Source organism: Arachis duranensis, chromosome 3, assembly GCF_000817695.3.
Source record: "Arachis duranensis cultivar V14167 chromosome 3, aradu.V14167.gnm2.J7QH, whole genome shotgun sequence".
Lineage (NCBI taxonomy): Eukaryota > Viridiplantae > Streptophyta > Magnoliopsida > Fabales > Fabaceae > Arachis > Arachis duranensis.
In genome coordinates, this window is record NC_029774.3 from 22,320,019 (window position 1) to 22,329,156 (window position 9,138).

Here is a 9,138-nt window from a genome sequence, read left to right on the forward strand (position 1 = left end):
ATTGATTGATTGAGCTCTTATTGTCATGCTAGATACTAGATAGGTTCAAGTGCTCAGTAATTTTCATTGTCAAAATGAATGTTTAAACTGTTAGTTAATGTCCTAGAACTAATATAGGGATAATGCCAAAATGGTCTCGAATTCAAGTATTCAACTGGTGAATCAATCTTGTCCCCCAATTTCAAATATGCCTAAATAAGTCCCTCAATTTAACAACCGTGAGTTGCCGTTGGTCATTTGTAGGACTCAATTTAGTACTTCCCATCATATTAAAACCCAAGGCCCCAATAGTTACATGTTTATTTCTTTTTTCTCTCGTCCTCTCATCCATTTCTCAGTGATTTCTGCTTCTATTTTCGTCTTATGCTGCTTGTGCTTGCTGGGTCATGATGGGTGGTGGGGAGAAAGGTCAAGGGAACTCAAGTGAGGATAAAGGGCTTTGGGGATACACTTAAGTGAAAAACACAATTCCTCTTCAATAGTGAAATACCTAGATACCACCCTCTCCAATTCTTAAAAGGGTTATTGTTCATTAAAGGGCAACGGAGAACAAGATTTGGATAATAAAGAGGAGACTCTTGGATTAAATGTGTTTGTGTGGACGAGCTAGAGGTCGTGCAGTTGTGTGGCTCATCGTTTGCGGGACAAACATCAAATTTCACAAGACGTCACTTCAAGAGGTACTCTCTTGTACCTTGCTACGTTGTCCAAATAATTTGAGGTGATACTAAACTCATGAAATGAGGTTTTATGGCCGCTGTCTTATCTTGTGTTAAACTTTTATTTGATAAATTTTTGTTTGCACTATTCCACTGTGTATGCTTGATGTTTTTGAACACAATCCTCCTAGTTGCGCTTTGCATTTTCTTGTTGCTAATTAAGCTTTGCTATGTTTTGCACTCTTGAAATGATGAGTTGTTTTTGTATTGGATATTCTAAGGGTTTGATCTGTTACTTGGTCATCTTCAATTGTTCATTGGACTCAGACTCGTGTAGTGTGTTTTTTTTGATGTGTTGAGTTGACTGAAAACGTTATGCTGTTTTCTGTTTCTGCGGTTATACCTCTGTTTGAACTGTTTTATCTAGTTTTGCAGTGTGATATCTTTTTTTAGGTAAAGTAGAAACTACTTTGTGCTCCTATGAATTCAGAAGAGAGTGTCATCATGCTACTTGGGAACAAAGATGGCCTTGTGGACCTGAGAATGATGTCTACTATTGGGAATGTGGATGGTGGTTTTTCGAATTGCTAGAAGAGATTACTCGAGATAAAGGAAAGAGAAGGGCAGTGCGGTTCACAGATCACAAGAGTGTAATGTAAGTAAATAAAAGATGAAAACTCACGCGTAGTCAAACTTATCAAATTATCGAATGGTTCTCAAATATCAATTTCACATAAAAATAACTACATGTGAGTTTCCACCTTTTCGATACATATCTTGGTAATTAATCTATTTTTTGTATTTATTTTACAAAGATCTAAAATTTTCTTTCTCTATATGCATCTTCTAAACTTTTCAAAAATCATAATAAATTATATATTTTTTGTTTCTATTTGATCTTTAATAGTATAAAACAAATAACTCATTTTATCTCAGAAATATTTATTTTATTAAAAGAGTACTTGTTTTATTCTGGAATAACAAACAAATGAGGCCTAGCACTAAATACATTATACCCGTGAAAATATAAACAGAAAAATAATATATTAATTTAAAATTGAAACCAGCGCTGCAAACGTTGCTTTTTGACGTAAAATAAAGAAGTAAAGAACACTAGATGCTATTATGCTGGCCTTAGTCGATTATAGCGATGTAAGATGATTTATTTGAGATCAATTTTATACAATGTATAAGCAATTTATATATTTAAATCATTATTCAAGTAACAAATTTGTAAAAATAATTATTTGTACTATTATAATAATAATGCATGGTCGAATTTTGTAGGTAGAATTGTTCGTCTAATGATCATGATGAAGAAAAGACTTGTCCTTCCCTTCTCCCATCAAGAAAAAGATAAAATTACAATCTTGTTCTATACTAGTTTCTCAACAAGCATTGGGAAATGTTCTGAACTTCTAAAATTTATGATTTCTTTTTCTATTAATAAAGAGTTGATTGGTCAATTACTCAATTCATAAACATAAAAAAATATATTTACGCCTTTGAAAATAACGATAAACATTTTTAATATATAGTTATCATTTTTAATAATTATAATTATCATAATAATAGTATAGGCAGTAATTAAAAAACATCGGCGACAATAATAATAATGATAATAATTTTCTTGCAACAAATTAAATATAACATACAAGCAAACATTTTTATTTTTATTTTCATTTTCATAAACTTCTGATCTAAATTGCCCTGAATTATGTTTTAGCAATAAATATTACATTTATTTTTAAACATTTCATTCATCCAATTTATTTTTTATCTTACCGCCTAATAAATTGATTATGGCTATCTAACAATTCTTAAAATTTATTTTATTTTCGTAGACAATATGAAAGTCTTGTCCAGACCAAGTAAATGGAATATTCAAGGGTACTTCTCCAAGCTCCAATTTTTCTTTTTCTGTCGAATCCCAAGTCACAAAATTGATGTTCACACCACTTATCGTATTCATGTACAGGAAGATCATTTTGTTTGCATTAAAATTTCTTTGTATGCTAGTTGCAAAAGAAATTTTACTTTTATAATAATGCTACACATCCAAATTTTTTTGTTAATCAAGTTCAATCAAATTAGTTTAACATAACAAAATTAGTTATAATTAGTATTATTCCAAGTCTTATTATTTAACTTAGTTGGACTTAGTTCATAAAAAGTTAGATGTGTAGCATTATTCTATTTTAATATTAGAATGTTTATTATTTTTGCATCTACAGGAGTGAGTTATTTGGTTTTATATTAAAATAAAATTAAAAAAAAATTTATATTTATCAAAATGTTTTAAATTAAAATTTATTACGTATAAATTCTTTTTATAATTTATATAAATAATCACAGAATAAAAAATATTACTATTTATTCATAAATAATTCTATTTTGTTGCGATTGATTGAAAAATTATATTGTCTCTTAATACATAAATCATGTCAGGTTAGTACACTATTAAAAAAAAAAAAAAACACGAAATCACGATACTACTTTGTCACCATTTACTAACAAATCCAATGTTATCCTTTAACATATAAATAATGATAGGATAATATGCTTTTAGAATTGTATATAAAACCCACTAGACTAACATGATTCTATGTATAAAAACACAAACACTCAATACGCTAACATGATTTATGTAATATGTACAAATAACAAACAATCTAACCTATCAAAATTTATTAATAAAAATCAAACGAAGTATAAAAATATATTAGATTTTAAAAGTCTATTACCCTACAATTATTATTAAATGATAATATTAGATTTGTGAGTAACATTATATTTATTTTATTATTTTGTCATGTTATTTATCATTAATGTTTTCAATCAATTAAAATACAATAATGTTATATAACCAAGTCATTTTAGTTATTAAATTCAATCAAGTTAGTCCAATAACTTATTAACAAAATAAAATTCAGCTGAAGAAGAAAGAAAAAAAGCATAAAAAGAAGAAAAAAGATATAGTTAAATTTAATTACAAAAATAATTTCTTCACTTCATATGTTTTATTAGAATAATATCCAAATAAATTAAATAAAAAAACGGTAGTACGTGAACTGATCGACATATCATTTTCAACTAAGGATTAAGTTATATTTAATTTAGTATCAAATTTTAAAACCAAAAAAGATATGTAAATAACTTGTGATTTATAGTTTATGTTTCAAAATCTACCGGTAGAATATTTATTTTTTCATTTTTTTATTAATTTCCCCATTCAAGAATATAGTTCAAGTTAATATATATCACTGAATTTATAGTAGACATGCTTTAATTGCTTTAGAATAATTGATTAAGAATTATGATAAATTATGATTCCAAACAGTATATAATATTAGGAGATATACCCTAGAGAAATTAATTAAAAACCGAAAATACTATAATATTTATGAGGAATTAATTAGTGAGGATCATTAAAAAAAGGAAAAGTATATGGAACTAACTAATAATCAGCCAAGAATGGAACAACATAATTAATTATAATTAGTTTTATTAATTTATTTTTTAAATTATTGTTGACCACGTTCAAAATATGAGGGAAGATACGCTAGTGATAGAAGAGAATCATGGAACAGATGCTTTGATCATTCATTAGTTAGTTTCATATAAGTAATTATGTTTTATTAATGCATAACACATGAAACATATAAATCATATCCAAAACCATCCAATTTACAAAAAAAAGAAACATCCGTATGCCTATCAATAGCAACATCCGGTTAAAGTCACCGGTGTTTCTGATTTACCAGTTGGCTGATTCTTGGCTTATATAGAGTTGGTTCCTAGCATTGTTGTTAAAAAAAAATATATTTGTATTAGTAATAGTAAATCATTTCAATGTATTTAGCATAAAAGTAAAAATTAAAACCAATAAATAGACAACGTGTAGTAGAAAAGAATAAATAAATAGAAAATAAAGGAAGGTTACTGTAATTTACAATAGTAATATTTAGGACAGTAGTGGTTGTGAAAATAGAATTGATATTAAAAAGTCAAATTAACACAAATTTTAATTAAAGAATATAAAAGATGAAGTGAAAAAAAAAAACGAACACAAAAAGACAACATAAGTTTTTATTAAAAAACAATCCAAGGGAAAATAAATGATGTAAAAAACATTATTTGTCTAAAAATTGTTAATCATAAGTTGAAGAGTTAATATAAAACAAAATTAAAATATAATACTAAAATTAATATAGCAATATAATTGATTAATTGAAGAGATTCAAAAATTGATAAACAAAAAATTAAAATATGAACATAGTTCATAATTAGACTTATTAGCTAACCAAGTCATCAATCGTCCAACATTCATATTACAACTAGAATAATTCTCCACATACAAACTTTTTTTTTATACACATTTTTACAAGTTATTTATATTAACGCGCTTCAATTGTTACTGCACGTTTTTACTGCACCTTCTTCTTTTTCTTGCTGCACGTCCTTCTTCCTCTTCTTCTTCTTTTCTTTTGTTTCTTGCCTTCTCTTTCTCCTTCTTCATTTACGTGTTTTTTTCTCTATTTTCTTTCTTCGTTATTTTCGATTTCCATTATTTTTTGACATCAAGCTCTGAAATCGTTTTTGAAGAAAAAGAATCAGCAGAAGATGAGGAGTAGAAAGAGAAAGAGTTCTGAATTATGCATAAGGTGTACTTCAACAAATTTTGGGTGTATTTCTTAAATCATTTGGGTGTAGTTTTGTAATCCTTTGGATATATTTCTATAATCCTTTGGGTGTATTTCTATAATCGTTTGGGTGAATTCCTGTAACCGTTTGGGTGTATTTCTGTAATTCTTTGGGTGTATTTCTGTAATCATTCGAGTGTATTTCTGTAATTGTTTGGGTGTATTTGTGAAGTTTTATTATCTTTAAATTTGGCAAAAAACTCGTTTTCATGGAGGAAGAAGAAGAAGAGTCGTTCATAATGTATGGTGAGTAGCGCGCTTTGGAATCAGGAAGTGGTTGAATAACGTGCGTTTATTTACTCTTGAATGTGGGAGTGTAATGCGTGTGTTTTATTGGGCTTGTGCCAACTTATAAAACTTGTAAGCCAAAAAGACTTGTATGTGTAACAAGCCTCTTACAACTAATCAATTCGGTCATTTCAATTATGTTTTAAAAGGTAATATAGTTATTATCAACTTCACTTCAAGACAAACTTGTGATGAAAACCTTGTAATACATGGGATATTTCAGATTTTAGAGTGAAATACAGGATAATAATTAAATCAGCTTTCATATAAAATATATATAAAATATAAAATATAAATTAAAAATAAAGTTAAATAATATATATATATATATAGTTAATATTTATGTTATTTTTCTTCCATCAAAGATAGTAATATATACATTTCTTAAACTAAAAATTGAATCCAGTGGGGTCTAAACTTGGACAACTTGCAAAAAGAAAATGAAGGGAAAACTCACAAATAGCTTTATCACCAAACCAATCCTTTATTTTATATGTATTTATTTGAAATTTATCATTTCATCATTATAATATCCAAGGGTAATTCCATTCAAAGTGATTCATCAATCCATCTTAAGATAAAGTTGTGACGAATTTCAAATACACTTTTCTTTTAAAAAATAAATTATCAAAATTGCTCTCGATTTTTTAACACGTTGACAAAATATTTTTTATTTTTATTAACGACAAAAACGTTTTCAAGACATTTTAAAATACAACAAAAATATCTAACATTAAATATATTTTAAAAATTAAATTCTGATACGATTATCTTGTAATAATAATTAGTAAAATAAAATATTCTTATCTTTAAAATTGGTGATTTTTTACTTAGTAGATTTTGCGATTTATTTTTTTTAACGGCCAAGAAAAAATTCTAGGGAAAATTTTTATTTTTTTATGTACTTTTCAAATAGTTATAAAAATTTCTTACAAAATTTTAGATCAAATGTATAAGTAATTTGCAAATACAAAAATTATTTGTCATTTATAAAAAAATATTTTTAATAATTTTTATTGTATTTTACAATATTTTAAAAATATTTTTATCATTATAAAAAATAAAAAATGTTTTTATCAGTTTTTTCAAAACATAACAGTGACTATATTACCATGTTCATGCCTTAGTTCACACCTACCACACAAACCAAAAGCTTAATACGTAAGAAACTCTATCATGTTTGACCCTATTAGTACGTCTCTTAATTAAATATAGTTTAATTTTCATAAAATGCATATTTCTTTGTCCTAAAACAAATGCGCATCTTCATTTTTTAAAACATAAATCGAGTATTCATCATGTGGCATAAAAAATTAAAAAGAATCATGGTATTGTTTGATGTTACCTAATGTTGAATTGTTGATTCTCCAACTGCACTTATCTACATATGGTAATAGACAAGCTAAGCATTTTTAATTATAAGTTATTTAATTTTTTCTAACATTCTAAAGATATATATGTTTAAATATATCAGTTCTTAAAGCATATATAGCGTATCATCTGTTACATTTTTAAATTCATTTTTTTCAATAATTAATGTCAAAACTAAAACAAAAATGCTATTTTTATATTAAAAATTTATGTAACAATTTTTACTGTTAAATAAATTATGTGTGTGCGTAAATCCTATTTTATTATCTCTATATATGAACATTTTTAAAGTAAAATCCATACATGATTTACTTTATAATAGAAATTGCTAAACAGTTTTCTAGTAGTCTAAAAAACAAATTAAGAGCAACGTACATAAGGAGATTGATAAACAAAAATGTCTGATGTGTCTCAGCAAATAATTATTAAATATTTTATTTTATATAGAAATATGAAAGTGACATGAGACGACATTGATGTAACATTTTCCTTTTTAATGAGAATGAGGAATAATTAATAAATTAAATGTACCTTGAACAAAAATTATTAATTGAAATTCAAACCAGAAATTCATATGTGGTCCTAAAACACCAAAATGGATACATTTTAACCATTTACGGAATGGCATTTATAACTTACTAATTATATCTTTTTCTTTTCTACATTCAACTCCAAATTAAAGTATTAGTTTATAGAAAAATATTACATGCCTACTAAAAATCTAAAATCAAGCACTAAAATTAATTATTATATATTTTAATATTTATATATAAATATGTATTATTTCATTTATTTTTAATATATATTTTATATTTTAAAATATATTTTATATTAATAACTAATTTTAATATACAGTCATCGTAAGTAGAAGATGAGCAAATATCTGAGCTCTTCTTTAAAATATAGTAAACAATTTAAAGAATACATTGTTATATACTACAAAAACATTTAATCACAGACAAATTTAATCATGAAATATATAAAAACTAATTTTACATCTATAAAAAACTAAGTTAGTTCAACAAAGTTATTCAGAAATCTCAGAAAAATAAATAATGAGTAATTAATTAAACAGTTTTATCAAACTAAACAATTTTTAGTGAATATCAAATTATGTTATATCAGGAAGATTAATATTTGTTATAAATAACTTTTCTTAAAAATAAACTAATTTAAAATAAGACATAAATGATTTATATTTTTTCGTAAAAGAGTATATAAGTTTTTTTCTTTTCTTTTCTTATTATCTTATGCTATTTTTTTGGTCTGGACTCTAAATTTTTTGATTATATAAATTTTAATATCATAAAATTATTTTTAAAAAATTTAAATTAATAAAAAAAGCCATACTAAAGAATGTTATATCTTTAATAGTTAATATTCAGATATTTATAATCAAACATAATAGTTTATTCCTATTAAAAACACAATAATATATTAGATTATTTTAGTATGACTATATTAGGATGACTATAGTGATGATAGTATTTTAAAAAGTATTGTTAAAATTAAAATAATATTTTTAAAAAATGTTGCTTAAAAAAAATGACACCAAAATATAAAAAAGATACGATTTTATTTTTAACAATACTTATATAATTACTATAACCACCATAATATATAACCAGGGACAGATCTAAAAATATTATTATGGAAAGGCCAATTATAACATATATAATATTAAAAAATTATATAATATAAAATGTATTACAAAAATATATCGATAAAGAATATATTTTAAAGTACAAAAATATGTATGTAATTTTTATTAATAAAGTAGTCGATTCTTGGTATCATAAAATTCATCGATAATAGAATTTATGTCAGATTTTTCAACAATTTTCTTTTCAATTAATTAAAAGACAATTAACAAAAAATTCATCTTTCTTTTTGTTTCTGAGTTATTTTTCACAATATTTATAAATGAAAAAGATTTTTCAATTATAGTAGTTGAAATAGAGAAAATTAACCAAATGAATTAAGAAGGACGCTCACAAAAAAAAAATCTATTTTATAGAATTTAAAAAATTTTATTTAATTAAAAATATTAATAATAATATCTTTTCAAAATTTTTTAATATTATTATTTATTTATTAAATATTAAAATTCATTAATA

General features: G+C 24.5%; 1 protein-coding gene across 10 annotated transcripts in view; it reads left to right on the plus strand.

Moving 5' to 3' along the window:
• The window catches only part of LOC107478098 (U11/U12 small nuclear ribonucleoprotein 25 kDa protein), a 66,413-nt gene that overhangs the window by 35,383 nt on the left and 21,892 nt on the right, over positions 1–9,138 (plus strand). For 3 of the 10 annotated variants that reach the window (XR_008007066.1, XR_008007067.1, XR_008007072.1), the window contains one exon: positions 1,113–1,512. The exons of 1 other annotated variant lie outside the window; for it this stretch is intronic. The gene's annotated coding sequence lies outside the window, so the exon portion shown is untranslated. Of the gene's footprint in view, positions 1–538; positions 681–1,094; positions 1,897–2,503; positions 2,735–9,138 lie in introns of those variants that run through there. 6 more of the 10 variants (XR_008007077.1, XR_008007069.1, XR_008007074.1 and 3 more) reach the window with 6 other exon arrangements.